The following is a 16,589-nucleotide window of genomic DNA, read 5'->3' as shown; positions in this document are numbered from 1 at the left end:
TGCTGGTCATGGGTGGCATTACAATGTAGAAACCACAACAACAGAGCACAGGATGGAGCAGGGATGGAGGGACCAGTTCGACGAGAACGATTTTGTATTCAACAGATCATCATATTGCTCATGTTCATTTCCTGGAGACGTTTCCTTCCTGCATGTTTCCCGATTCAGACAACTTTATTGATCCAACAGGAGGTCAATTAATTTGCAGCTTAACCCCGTTCACAATCACACAAACAACATCCAATATGAGCACAGGTCAACAAACAAACAGAGGTCAGTGAAGGACATCAGGATTAAGATTGAGGACGTAAAATAAATAACCATTGAAGACAATAATTAGATAACAAATAAAGATGTATTATTCATGACAAAAAGCACAAATAAAAGATGTCATTGAAAATGTGTACTGTCTGAGTTTAGCCACTGAATATGCAGCCTCGATCCCATCGCTTTTTAGAATTAAAATACTAATTTACGCTAATTTACAAAACCATATAACTTCTTCCTACATATGAATCAAAAACATATACAAAATATATATTTTATAATATTATAATATATATATATATATACATATATATATTGTAATATTATTCAAAAATTCAACAAAATAGATGAAATTAAACTTAATTTAATTTAAATCATTTTAAAAATACATAAAATTATCAATTGAACTTAATTCAACTGGATATATTAGATTGAATTAACTAAAGGAAAAGGACCAATATAGTGATGTGAAAATACTCTTATACACATAAAGGTCATGCATTCGTCATTAGAGTTACGTCAGTTCTGGTGCTCCTTACCAAACAGTAATTGATATCAAACTAACTAACAGCCTTTATAAATACATTTCCCTTTGCCTTAAGTTAAAATTGTCCTGTTGCTTGTGTCAGAGGCAGTACAAGCTCTCTTAATCTTAAACAGCACCATTTCAAGAAATGTGACCATCAGAATTTATTAAATCATTTGTTAATTTCCTGATAATTTTTTTCTATTGCGGACAAAACCTGGAGTAAATTCAAAGCTACCACTTACGACCGGGGAACCTTTAGGCAACGAAGAAACATCTGCATCGGTATGATTGGGAAATCTTAATTAAATTATCATCGATCAACTGACAGCTCCATAAAAATCCCATTACTGACAAGATCATCTGTGGTTGAAGCTTTTAATCACCATTTCTATTCTAACGGCCTAAATGTGATGTGTCTGCAGATTCCACTGTAGTTAGTTACCAAATCTGTCCAGAAGAGGGAGTCCTCAATACATGAGCGTCCCCTGAATTCAATTTGTTTGTTTTGTGAGTAGTGAAGTTTACAAAGCTCAGTTGACATTTAAAACAAACTCCAGATAATCTTGACAGTTATCGTCTTGATCTAATTTCTCTTTAATTTATCCATATTTATCTCATATCTTGAATCCGACTCTTTTACAGGGAGGAATCCAGCTTTGTGGACAGGTTCACCTGCACAAAGGTGGTGATGTCTCTGACCTTAAGATCTTCCAATACACAAACTCCCTTCTTATGAAAACTCCTAGACTATACAGCCGACAGTATATCTCTATACAATGTTGAAAATAAATTAAATAACGAATGCACTGTAAAATTTGAGTAAACTACATACTTATTGCGAGAGCCCCCCAAAAAAGAATAAAGCTGAATGATAATACGCTTTATTCCAGATATCTTGTCCAACCATTATGTTCTCATAAATATTTATGTTCATCACCATCCTAAAATGTATTATTTAAATGTAACAGTGTTTCAGGAAGTTCACATTCTTCCTGGACGTCAATAAATTATATATTCAAATCGAAATGTTAAAAAGAAATGACCAGAAACATTAAAAAAAGAATGAGAAATATAAATGTTAGTTTGTTTCATGTTGTCTGTTTTCCGTTTGAGTAAATGCTTCTATTGCTGATTTGAAGACATCTGAAAGGTTTTTCATGCGATTGATTCATTATCATTCATATATGATCAGGACGGAATACATCTTATAATCAATGGCACTTTATATTACCGATTCTTGCAGTTTTTTTATGTCTGCGTGCATTGTGTGCAATGTGTATCAAATGTGTTTTTTCGTTATATGACATGTTGGTATGCACCAAGTGTAATGGCACTATAAACTCGGTTGTATCATAATACAATGACAATGAAGGATTTCTATTCTATTCTAAAAGAGGCCAAATCTTAAGAACATTCATTTAAAGCTATTCCACAATTTCATCCACTGCTCAACATGAATCCAAACCTCCAGCGTTTTCCTTTCTTACTCAATTACTCAGAAAATCAGATATTGAAGACAGCCCTGTAAAATGATCGCAACATTTCAGGCTATCATCACCCTCTCTGACATCCTGTACATGCTCTGCCTCTTTTTTTATTTATTTCAGTCCAGAATCACCAGGGCTTCAGCATCTGATTTCATTCACAGCAAAATCCTCCCCCCTCTATATGTCCCCTTACAGATTTGGTATCTAGCATTATTGTTGATGCTTGCTGTGGTTGTTCAGAGGATTAAAATAAGCTTTTGATGATTGTTTTCATATTGTGCGAGAGTTCTGAACTCAAGAGTTATGTGCTCCGACATCCTGCATTATTTCTTTCCCCGCCAACGTCCTACTCAGCATTTAAATGTCTTTAGACTGTAGCTATCAAATTAATGGATATCAAAATAAAGAAATAGTCATTAATAATAATAATTTTTGATGTATTCATTTTTTTAATAAAAAACTCTATTCTCTTCTTTTTTAGATTCAAACAGTGTCTGGTTGTTTGACCTCTGTCGAAACAAAAAAAATAGATATGAGACAGGAGACCGTCACCCTCTCTAATGAATGATGTGTCAGCTGTCAGCATAGCAGCACAATGTAGATTAGATATAAAGTGGAACTTAAAACTGGCTGCCGTTTTTACATTCTGCTCTGAAGTCTCCACACATTGTCCTGACAGACACAAGGCCACTGAGCCGTGCCCAGTTTACCGAAAGCATCCTGCTGCCAAAATCATCTTTTTCTTCATAAACCAGGACTGACAGAGAGGAAAGATTGGTCGTGTCCTATCTGGGGCCCATGGACAGGAACCGTGTGAATTCTAAGTTGCTTTTGACAAATTGGCTTGTGGCCGCTCAAGCATATCAGACCTGACTACAATCCTGGTCTCCCACACGGACCATAAAACATCTACACCGCTGGTTTCTCTCCCTGGGGGTCTCGACTGCCACAGCTTGTTGCAAGATGATTATTAAAGGGCAAGAAAATAAGAGAAAAACAAAAAAATTGCAGCTCACAACTTATGAGCCTGTGATGAAGGGCTGCAAGTACAGTGGATATTGGTTTGCGTTTGGGATTTAAAGGCAGGGAATGCTGTGAGAGGAGTACAATACACTTTATATATTATTTGCTCTATATTTCAATACATTGCACCTGTGGGGATAGTGTTGTAGTAATGTTACAGACATTATTACATTTGATAAAATGATGATACTGAATATTTTCTAACTCTTTTCTATTGGTTTTGTCCCTGGACTTCACACTTCTGCACACTGACAGCTGTTATGTTTAGCTGTGTTATGTTTAGGGTCTGTTCATTTGTCCCAACCTTGTGAACACGATATCTCAATAATGCCTTGAGAGAATTTCTTTAAATTTGGTCCAAGAGTTCAGTTGGACTAACAGGTGAACTGATTACTATTCGGTTGTCAAAAGTCAAAGGTCAAGGTCACTGTGACCTCACAAAATCTGTTTCTGATCTTACCCTAACCCTGATGTTGGCCCTATAGGTGGCATTCAGCTACTATGCTGCCCCCTGCTGGAACGATCACTTAATAGAATATAAAATCAGTTTCAACCATAACTGGCTCTAATAAGAAGCTAAAACACGCTCACTTTATCTTGCACTTGAGTGGACATTCCCCTTTTTTGTGCTTGAATACTGTTGGCATGCAGTCATTTTAATGTTTTTTATATTTTATCCCTTTTATTGTTTTCGATGTTTCTTTTATTTCTGCGTATGTTAACGCACCATACAAATGTATTTTCCTGTTTGTCCCCGTTTTGCTGTTAGTCCCCTCATTGCAAGCTTGCATGCATGTGTGTGTGTGGTCCAGGTATTTCTCGTGTTGTGGGGACCCTAAATCTGCTTTCACATTATGGGGACTTGGGTTCCTTATGGGGACAAAAATGAGGTCCCTGTAAGGTATATCATTACATTTTCAGGTTAGGGTTCGGCAAGAAAAAACTAAAAATGAAATCAATGTAAGTCAGTGTAAAGCCCTGTTTGGGTTTGCTCTTTGTAACTGTTTCACATCTACTCATCAACTAATCACCTATTGTCAGTATATGAGCAGGCAGCCTTTAAAAGCTCTTATTTGAAAGGGATCAACAGAAAACAAAATCAGAACCAGAATCAGAATCAGAAAGTAATTATTGCCAAGTAGGTTTACACCCACCTGGAATTCTCTTTGGAATAAAAACACAATAAGTACTTAAAAAAAATAACGAGAGAAAAAAATATGCTTCAGGAGAGGAATTTTTATTATTTGTTATTTGTTACACAGCATAATCTACAGCATCCATTTGCGATGAGAAGGTGGAGCTGTGATAGAGATAAAACTGAGCTAAAGGAAACAGTTTCTTGTGTTACATTTGGGAACATGTGGTTGATCAGGAGCACACAGAGGACATCATGCACTGAATGTGACTGTTGAGGCAGAAAAGGTTCCTGTGAATGACCGAGACATCAAACACACACACACACACACACACACACACACACACACACAAACACACACACACACACACTCACACACACACACACACACACACACACACACACACACACACACACACACACACACACACACATACACACACACAAAAAAACACACACAAGAGATATGACGATATGAAGTTTATGACAAACACACACTGACAGCATCCCCCTGGGATTCCCTGTTAGCAATAGTTAAAAGTAACTGAGTACATTGACTGTATTTCAAAGGAGAGTTGAGTATCTTGTACCTGGATTGAATATTTCAAAATCCATGCCATGTTTGAGTTCTATTCCACATTTCGCAAGGACAATACAACTTTTATTTACTCCAGTTACTCATGTAGTTATAAATAACTTCTCAAATTTGGATTGTATATATTCAAAACCCGATATGACTGTTTAAGATTCAACCACACAAAAACACGTTAAAACTGAACTCAAATGATGAGTGTATTACTTAGTGAATTGATGAAAAATTCATGTGCAGCTCTTATGATAACTCTTTAATTATTTATGTATTTCTTCATTCAAAATGTCAAATATTTCCAGCTTCTCATTTGTGAGGTCTTGCTGCTTTTTCTCATCTTAAATTGAAGTAGAGTGGCTAAGTTGTGGTTTTTGGACCATAGTGTTTGACTAGAGAAGCTATTTGAACGTGTCATTTTGAGCAGGGGTGTATTTGTTCAAGTTCTGGAACACACCTTAAATACTTTTTTTAGGTTATAACCATTCTTCTTACCACAGCACGTTTACATAGAGACCACATGATCAAATGGTAGAATAATAGTTCATGAAACCATCACGTTTCAAAGCATTTTTTTATAATAAGAACAGTTTACAGTAACGCTACCGTAGGGTCCATATTTTCTTATTGTCTTGTCAGCAGTCAAATGACTCTTATATGGCAGATTGTGATCCTTGTCAAAATAAGAAATCAAATCTTCTAATATGTTAAACATTATTATGTGGTTTAGTGTAAACATTGTGTAAACATTGTAGCAATTAATAAATATTGATTCACCGTAGATGTTAAATTAAACCATCTACGGAATAAAATGAATAAAATGCACTTAATGGAAATATAACTATAATGCAAACAACTGGCCTTTTTTCTTTGTTGTGGATATATATCACTGTAAAATACATAGAAAAAACTTTTAATAATAAGATGTATATATTCAGAAATGGCCAGAATGTTTGTTCCCCTGAACATGAGTCCTTTATGGGGCCAGCATGGCTCCAGAATCCATCAGTAGACAGGATGGTTTTTGCACGCCTCAGTATCCTGGTTTATGTGAATCCCACCAGGCGTCGTCACAGCCTGGGTTTCAGGTTATCTGCTATACTGAACAACAGGAGAGGGCAACACATGACAGCTGGGATCTTCCTGATCACAATCAAACTCATTAATGCAAAACCAACATTTGTTATCAGAATCATCTACTCTCAATTTAAAAATAATAAGTATACCATAAAGACGTATTGCTTTTATCTTTAACTCAACATGCAGGTAGATTATTATTTTTTGTAGATTAAGATAATAAAATGAGTTTAACAAAGATTACTGCAGTGCAAATAATTAGAACTTCAGAACAACAGAATTAATGTTTACTTTGTAGTTTCACGAGCCAGGAATAACACGACTGAATCTATGTGAGTGAAATGTCAAACACTTCTGTGCTCATCCAATCAGAGTTGATGCTGCAGCTGAATGCACGCAGGTACCATCCAGAGCAGGAAGCAGCGACAAGAAGGGATCCATTAGAGAGCAGCTATTCAAACTCAGAGCTAAAGTCAGTTGTTTAATAACAAAGACAAAGAAATCCATTTGTAAAGACTTCTGTTTTAAATTAGGATCTGAGACTCTGATAAACAAGAAATTTTGTCCATAGACTTGAAGTATATCAACAGAAATCACCTTCCGTCGCCTCAATGATAAAAATAATAAAGAAAGGGAAAATAATACAGGTAAAATTTGTTCGCTCATACTAGAAGAGTGCTCAGTCGTGTTCATGCTCCACCAAGGCCCGTCACCCCTGATAAAACCACGTTTAAATTGATTAGATATTTGGATCTTAACCAGATTTCACATAGACACAATTTTCTATCTGTGATTTAGCAGGATACAAAATAATATACTGGACTGACAAAGCTACGTTAGAGGATGTGAGATAGGTCAGGGAAAAACCCATTCAATTTAGGTGCAGATGCGGATGGTCCAGAGATGTTTTTTTTTTTTTTATCTGTTACAGAATAATTCATGGATCTTGATAAAAAAACATCAGGCATATTATGAGTGTGTGAAATCTGGTGATGATCCAAATAAATATCCAAATTTTGTGAATTTTAATGTGGTTTCATAAGGGACTGTTGGACCTCGGTGCTCTCTGAGTGTCCTTGTAGTTTCAAGTGCTGTCTTTCTTCTCTTGTGTCTTCATCCACAGACTATTTTCTTTGTACGCCCACTGGGAGGTTGGACCATTATGCAAGGTGCAACGCTTTGACCATTGATACCTCTGTGCTTCACGTGTATAAACAAGGCTTTACACTTCATGACCCCGACCACAGTTTGATATAAAATAATGAAACAGAAGATAAAAGACAGACTGGTAGATAGGTGCTGCAGAAAATGGGTCATGTTGTTCCATATGAGTTGACTTAAAAGGGCCATGGTTCTGAGGAATGTAAATGATAGACACCTGAACGTATGACTGATTGAATCAACCATGTCATGAATCAGCAGCTCTCATTGTTTTCCTCATCTGGCAAATAAAGCAAGTCCCTTCAGAGAACCACCATGCTGAGGTCTCCTCTCCATGTGGCTAAAGATTTTGTACGTCCCCAGACTCCCAACACACTCTCAGTCAGGCTGTGGCATGTTCGACTTCATTTCAATCTAAACGGCAACTCTTGGCCAATCCTGAGTCATGTGTGAGCTTTATATTTGACACAAAGCTTCCCAAGAAAAACTGTCACATAAATGTCCAACTTTTTAACCTCAAAAAGTTTAAATGGCTGTCTCTCCCTCACAGTTGTTACTAAGGTAATGTAAAACTACTTTGCACTTCCAATATTTAATTTAAAAATGAATATGCTCAATCTCAGAGCCTGACTTAATTTTTTTTCAAATCAATGCTTGTAAGGTACAGATATGGCCAATGCAGTTTAAGATCAATTTATTTCTCCCTGACTTTAAACTGTATTTCAGGTGAAGTCAATTAACGGCTGGATCACAAGGGTTTTTCATCAAAAATCGGAAGTTATACATATTCATTCAACTTGTGTAATTTCATTCAGCAATATCCTAATGTCTAATACCACATTTATCTTCTTTTTTTTTTTTTTTTACTATTTGCAAAAAACGTGGACAGTTTTTATAGTTACTCAGGAAACCATTCTTAAGGACATACGAGAGCTGAATGAAATGTACTTTCGTTGTACTCTGCACTTTTTTTGTAGTTTGTCTTGAATTAAGCGAATTTTGAATCTTGAGGAGTATAAAGAATCCAATAAACAGCAGTTCATCAACCCCAAGGTTCTTTGAGGGGAGAGAGTTGGGGCACACACACACACACACACACACACACACACACACACACACACACACACACACACAAACACACACACATACACACCCACACACACAAATGCGTAGACACACGGTCTGTTTTGTTCCATCATTCAGTTCTTTCAGTCTGAGGCTAAATGTATATCTTACAAATGGCTCACAAATATATATATAGCTCTGTTTTTAATGAAATGCTCTGAACTCTTCTAAAACAGGTGGGTGCGGTTTTTCAGAAAATATCACTGCATCTACATCTATCCATTTGTTTGGGGACCATTTTCAGCCATGGACCATAGACTCTATGCCGTGGACTAATATGCATTTGGTTCTCTATAGCTTATTTGCCATATGGCAGGACTGTGTGTCTGGGATGGACTCTACATACAGTAATATGTCAAACAAAGCAAAATTGTGGCTTGCTGATGTATTTTTAATATTATAAATGAGGAGAGCTGAATAAAGATAAATAAGGCAAAGATACTTGTTAGTGGTGTCAATTTGTCATTTTGACCTTTTTGTTAGACAAAAACAACACGTAGCACCAGACTTATCGCGGAAATCTATTATTTCTCATGTACCAATCATCCAATAAAAGACGGAACCTTTAGTTTAAAAGGTCTGTCCACTACAGTCGAGACCCTCTGACCCCTCCCACTGAGAAACACACCTCTGTTAAATGTCATTGTAAGAAACTGCAGGTTCCAAATCCTCCATGTGGAAAAAAATCAAAAGGCAAATCTTGTCTGTCCTCGAAAACAACAGGGTTGCAAAAGGTGTTTTTTCCCAAGGGATGCCAAGATTAGAAACCTTGCTCAGGTTCACAAATGAAAAGCCCTTCTGCTATCAATCAACCTCCTATCTAAACTGCGGCATAAATCCGTCATAGGCAGATGACGAAATGTCAGTACAGGTGGATTTTTGAAAGATCACCTGAACGCTGAGGCAAAGCCTTATTCTACCTGATCAGCCCGTATATGTGTATATATATGTATTCCTGGTTCAGAGGAGAACTGATGTGTTGATGTGTTCACCCTGACAGAAAAAATATAGGGTGTAATTATGATAATTACTCCAGGCAATTTCCCCCCTTTCAAATCATATAATTTAAAATGTTGCAGCCAGGTATGGGAAACAGACGGAAAATCTGTTATGGAAATGGAAAAAAGATCTATATATTTTATTGATGTGGCTTTGGATCAGGAGGTAGAGCGGGATCACCACTAATCTGAACATCTCTGGTTTGATCCCCAGCTCCTCCATGTGCTCAAGTGTCCTTGGACAAGACACTGAACTGAACCACAAATTGCCCCTGATGGCTGTGCTGGCAGTGTGTGAGTGCCGTGCTGCAGAGAAAGATGCTTCGTATGAATATGTGTGTGTTAATGCGTCAATAGTAAAAACTGCACTGTGAAACGCTTTGAGTGTTTATTAAGAAAAGCTGCTTTATAAGTAGAAACCATTTATATATATTTCTTTCTTTAAGGTTATCTACAGGTTTTGCACCTGTGAAGGTCTCTGTCCAAGGTGCTGTTGGAATGTTGTTGAGTTATGTTTTAAATAAGATGACAGTGTGAGTGTGTGAACTTGTACTTTTAACGTTGTGAGGACCATTTTAAGCATAGATCTTATGAAGTGAGGACATTTTGGCTAAGTGTGGACATTTTGGGAAAGTGAGGACATTTTGTCTGCACTTCCCCAGTAGACCTCATGGGGACAAAAACCTGGTCCTAATGACACAAAACATGGGTTTTTACAGAGATCCCCACTGTTTTCAGAGCCTAAATCTCTTTTTCTTTGCAAGCTTTTTGTCCAAAATATTGAATTCAGGTTACTGTGACAAGTCTGTCCAAAAATACACGACCCAGGACATTATGGGGAACGAAGACCAGTCCTTATCAGGATTTTTGAGGTCCCGGACATTATTAGTGGTAAGATGTGAATTGTGGTTATTGGTTAAGTTTAAATTTAGATATGAATTGATCATGGTCAATGGTATTGGTTAGGCTGTCCACATTGAATGGAAGCAAATAGAAGAATCTCATTGAATAAGAGCAAAAAGATCTTATAAGGATAGCTATGCAAACCTGTGTGTATGTTCCTGTACTTCTATCTTTGTGAGGACCATTTCAATCATAGACCCTACAGAGTGAGTCCATTTTGACCAGTCCTCACTTTTTCAATGGGCAGATTGAGGGGAAAGACTTGGTTTTAGGGTTAGGGTTACAATTAGAATTAGGTTAAGGTTAGGGCAAGGGTAAGGCATTTAGTTTGGATGGTTAAGTTTAGGGTAAGGGGCTAGGAGATGCATTATGTCAACGAGTGTCCTCACTAAGATAGAAGTACAAACAAATGTGTGTGTGTGTAAAGGGGTGCAAGGTCCAGGCATATTCGGGGTGATGGGGGGGGGGCGAATTGACGTCATCAGAGTTTAAAGTGGGCCGCGCTTGAGCCAGAGAAAAAGAAGAAGGGGAGGAAGAGGAGGAAGAAGAGGAGGAGGAGGAGTAAGAGGAAGAGAGGAGAGGGAGGAAGCAGCGGCGGGTCCCTCTCTCTCTCTCTCTCCCTCTCCCTCTCTCTCACACACACACACACACACACCTGACTGCCCTGTGCGCCGCCGTGTGTCAGTAGAGAGGATGTCGGTGTGAACTCGCGCACCAACTCCACCTGCTGCGACCTGTGTGAGTTCTGGGGAAACGATGGAGGACCGAACCGGAGCAGCCGGTGTCTCTGTTTTCTCGACGACAACTTTAAACCTCTTGTCTCCTCACTGGTGAGTTCAGGTCCGCAGCGGCCACGGACACTGTGCGTGTGCATGTGTGTGGGTCCGTGTGTGTCTGTGTGTGTCTGTGTCTGTGTGGGGATAACCAGCTCTGTGCAGTCACACAGGTTTTTGTTGTTGTTGTTGTTGTTGTGTTATTGTTGTGTAGTGCTGGCCGCCGTATAAGTTGGATGTAGGGGGGTCTGGAGGAGGACGCGGTCTCGTGGCTCGTGAGAAGCTGCTGCTGTCTGCTGGCTGATGTGACAAATTGTGCTTTCTATTTAATTAGGCTATTGGCGAGTCTATCCCGGGGAAATGTGCGCGCTGTGCCAAAAGGAAAGGGCTCTATCACGCCGGAGAGTTCGATGATCTACTGCTGCTACCTTGTGTGTGGGATTGTGTGTGTTTCTTTTTACATAGGCTGCATTTTCCACCTGTGAAAACTAGCCCATTAGTTCATGAAAACGTGATTTGCAAGCCTTGTTTCGCTGTGAATGATAATGATGCGGAGGGATGTTGCAGGATGCACGAGCTGGTTTGAACTGCTTCACTGGGCTTTAAGTTGAAATTGCAAATTAACTGTCATAATTTCACATTTCTGATATTGTTTCCTCGCTTCCCGATAACTTTGATGGCTGTACCCGATCACCGTCTCAATTTTAAACACGACTGAGTTTAACATCAGGTCAACTGTCACCTGCACAGCACCACTGTCCAGATGGCTTTCCCTGTGAAGGATGAATTTATTCCACACGGATTTAAAATATATATTTTGTATCCACCAACGTCGAGGGTGATGAGTGGATCCAGCAGCAGGGATGAGCAGTTCTGCTTCAGTCCGGAGTGCGGATTCACATCGCCTGCGTCGTTGTGTCATCTCTGTGCCACTAGATGACAACAGAGTGCAAGCTAAAGCAGCTGATAAAACTTGCATCAGTCTATTAGTCAATGAGGAGATCTGCACCACGGTTTTATAATGAAATCATTACTGCTGTTCATTTCCTTTGTGGAATAATAAACAGACCAGGAGGCCCTTTTTGTAAAATCTATGATTTTAATCAAACCGATGGCAGAAACATTAGGAGTGAACACACACACACACACAGACACACACACACACACACACACACACACACACAAACACACACACATATACACACACACACACACACACACACACACACACACACACGCACACACACACACACACACACTACTTGTTTAGCTGTGTTGGAGCTGCATACATTGTAGCCCGATGTGCTGCATGGGTTCCCTGCATTATAGCAATTTGTCATAGAGTCATTTATTATAAATGCACCTTGGCACTACAGCGGCGCAGCTTTAATTCTGACCCTGAGACTGACACTTAGAGTGTGCTGAGACATCATGTTTGCGAACGTTACGATCTGCTTTGTGTTTCCGTTTGATGACTTTATTTCTCTGTGTATAACGGCTCCATATTTACTGCGCTCGATAACTTCTCAGCGTTGACGTCCTGTATTCTTTTCTCCTTCAGACAGCAGCACAAGCGCAGCGTGTTTGAACTAATAGGTAAATGAGGCTCATCATGCAAACTCGCATTTAACTCACAATTGCAGGGTGCTTCATATTAAGAAGGAGGATGAGTAGTTGCACAATGAGAGCAGTTTAAATGCAATGAAGGGATAAACAAAGCCAGCTGTGACTCCAGACCCGTCCCTCAGAGCAGTCTTTCACATTTTCCTTTTCCTTTTGCGTGTGACTTCCACGTTCACAAAATCCAAATATCCACTTTGTTTTTTGCATTTTTCTGCAGCCAATCCAGTGAGTCTACATTTTTTTTCTCCATAAAGCGTAAGAAATAAGAGAATTTTCTCATTCTTCTCCTTCTAGTGAACTCTATATCATTAAGTTTGTATTCACATAGTGTTCTTTGAACAGCATCCGAGCTCAGGAAGCAATCTCATCCTGATATTATGCACACAAGGTTTATTTACTATAATGCAAGAAAATGAACAGACACATAAATTTGTATAGACGTTGCAGTTAGAGTAGTTTTAGTCTGTTGGGATATTATGCACTTAGAAATACTGTTACATGTTCAGTGAGCTTTAAAGTTATTCCCCCTTCTAGTAAACATATGATCTATAGGCTGTTGTTGTTATGTTCCTCCGGGGCTTAGGATGGTTCAAGCGGTTTCATAAAATCTTTGTGAGAGGTCAAGCTCCCAGAAAACAATCCGACGCTCGATGGGTTTAGCTTCAGTGGCTTCACCTCTCGGTAAAGACGCCGACGACATTTCCATTGAGACACGGAGATGCCATGAAATCAGACATCGTATAACGAGAAGTGAGCAGACACATCTTTGTCTCGTTTTCCCGATCCTTCAAGGGCACATAAGTGGCTCATGTATTCAAGGTTTGTTTATCGTGTGTGTTTGCACTTTACAGTCTAGTAAACCCTTTCAACTGGAAATCCTGATGTTTGGCCCAATCAATACATTTAATTAGTGCTGATTAATGAAAGTGTGTGGCTGTGGAAGGCTGACGGGGTTTCTCACTTCGCAAGGACACATTCTATCGGCAAGCAAGGAGAAATTGCCATGGCATGAATTTTGATTTTACAAAACCATTCACTGTGTAAATTAGACCTCATGAAAGATAACGCTACGTATGATTTACATATCTGTTTGATTCAGACGAGGCACTGATTCATTCTTTAATTATTCAATAAATGTAATTAACTCTTGATCAGTTCCTGGTAACCCGTGCAGGCTCAATAATCTCTTAATCACATGTGAATTAAAACATTTCCAAACACTTTTCAGCTGCACAAAGGGGTTTTCTCCGCATGTCAGACATACATGTTGTTGGCTGTGTGTGTTCGTATAGTCTCCATGCAGCAGGGGACTGGTATATACTCTACTGTTAGTGTGTTGTAGGATAAAACATGGGTTGGATCCAGTTCACAAGGGCAAATCTTAATCGTCAGCTCAGCATTACAAACTTGACACAAATTTTTGAGATGTACAAGTGAAGCCGTCATGTCTACTGTAATATTCCAAGGCAGAGTTTCTCCTGGAGTTTTTTGTTTTAACGCTATTCTCCATTTAAAGCCAACAAAAGTAACAGCTCCAATGACCTTTATTCTGCAAATTAAGCTGTTTTTGCTTGGCGCTGACTGATAGATCTTATTATTTCAGCAAAAGTGCATTCAGCATTGAGCAAATACCCTGGAGCCACAGCAGCTACATTTACACAAGTTAATGAAATATACGGCGGCGGGACCTGGAGTTTACTTCACTTTTTAAAGCTGTGGCATTTACATTTTGCACAGCTATGGAGAGGGAATGAAAACAACGTAACCCAGCACCACCCATATATTTTCTCCTGCCTGTGTATGTTATAATATTTATGCTGCAGTCTTTACAGTATTATCTGAAGTTAACCTGCAGACACTGATCTGTTTCAGCCCTTTTTGTGTCTGGATTGCTGTGGCCGTGCATGTTTTGCATCACAACAAACAACTGCAAAGTGATAAAGATACATTTTTTTACGGTGCAAGATTTTACTCCAAAAACAGCACGGCTAGCTGACATTGGAAAAGTTGAAGGGAATCTGCAATTTAGATTCAGCTTTAATTCTACGTCAGCTGTCCCAAAGGTCCGGAAATGTCTGCACCTGATTATGCTTGCGTGCATTTAATTAATAATTCGACAATGCACGGCATTGATGTTGGTCAGCCAATAGTCTGCGGGGGGAATAGATTGCCTGAGCCTCCAGCCACAGCCTCTTAGCGAGGGAGCAGGAACGATGAGCCCAGGCAGATTTCAGATACAGGAGCTCGGGCGTGGAGCAGCGTTAATCCCATCCCCTCCATCCCATCCCCTCCATCCCATCCCCTCCCCTTCCTCAGGTGTATCCACGCCTGGGGAGAAACGCCGCAGACCAGCTCACCACCACCAATGCTCCGCCGCGCTCTGATTAATGCACTCATCAGTTCTTTTCTTGTTTGTTTTAATGACAAGCATGTCCCTTGTGGGAAACTGGTGACTTTTTGCAAATACCGCTGATGCATCTGCTTTCACCCGACACTCCCCCCCACTTGTCTTGTGAAAGGACGTGAAGCCTGATTCTTTTGACATGACTAGGCTGTCAGTTACAGCGCAGGGAACCGCAGGACACATTTTTCCAGCGGAGATTCAGGAAACCCATGAGCCGTAGAGATGAGCGGTGATAAGGTATCAGCGTGTTGGGCTGTGTTGGGCTTTGTTGATAAGGCTATTACTCATCATTATGCCGTAGACAGCGAAAAATCCGCTCTCCATCTCAGGTAGAGGCTTTTGCACGCACAGTTTACTCACTGCCGTCTGCCGAGGAGTTGAACTGACTTTTGTTCCAGTGGATTTTGAAAAGGAGTTAACCACTCATTTGCACTGTAGCGAAACCAAAGACATTCAGTGAGCATCTCACATCTTGACGAACCTTTATCTTCCGAGGACAGAGGCTGAAATACGGTCATCTCAGAAACATGCAGGAATTTAATATTTAATGGTAATTTGACAGCTTGAAAAAGGTACTTGGAAGCTCTTAAAGTCTTTTTAAGTGTTGGAAAAAATCTGCCCAAGCCAACTTGATTTATTTCATAAGAGTCCCATGAAATGTTAAGTCAAAGATAATTCATCGATCAAAGAATCAGGCCAATTTAAATAATTGATATATAAAAATCCCTTTTTCTATTTAAATTGCTTCCAATGGTGTGAACTTTGCATGGGTTCTACTCAGATTGTTACCCAGGTTGAAACCATATTCAATCAGAAGTGTGATGTGCTAACAAGAGAGACCTGTTGTGTGAGTGTTGAAAGGACAAATTAACCTGGAAAACTTCCATGCTGATCTTTATATAAAATGCTGACCTGAACATGTTCCCCCTTGAGATTAATACGTCGGTGTTAAAAACCATGAGTCCTGTAAATCACACAAGGTTTAGCCGACATGTTCATTATTATTCACATTCCTTCTGCAACATGACTGATGACGAAGGAGGATCCTCCTGACAAATGCAGACGGGATGGAAGTCGCGGCCGTGCCACCTTCAGCTGCCTGTTTATGTGACCGATGATTAAAGTGGACAAACGAGTCACTGTGTTCCACTGTCTGTTAATAGTGTGATGTCTGTTAATGTGATACTCGCCTCTGGCCCCTTTTCAGAGAGGGACCTCATCATAGTATTTCTTTCACTGTCCGTTTCCCGATATGTGTCGAGCTCATTGTGTGTGTACATGGGCCAGTATAAATATAATCACATTTCAGCAGATTTCTGGGGGAGTGTAATTTGATTCGAAACGCAGAAAATGCTTACGTGCACACACACAACCTCCGCTGCTGCGTTGCATGGCTCTACCTGACACCTCACACATTACTGCCACATCTCCGTCACACGCTGCGCTGCGCCTGTTGTAAATGTTGTAGATGCATCTCCTGTCAGCACGTCCGATCAGT

This window comes from Pleuronectes platessa, chromosome 7, assembly GCF_947347685.1.
Source record: "Pleuronectes platessa chromosome 7, fPlePla1.1, whole genome shotgun sequence".
Taxonomy (NCBI): domain Eukaryota; kingdom Metazoa; phylum Chordata; class Actinopteri; order Pleuronectiformes; family Pleuronectidae; genus Pleuronectes; species Pleuronectes platessa.
This window is presented reverse-complemented; position numbering follows the sequence as displayed.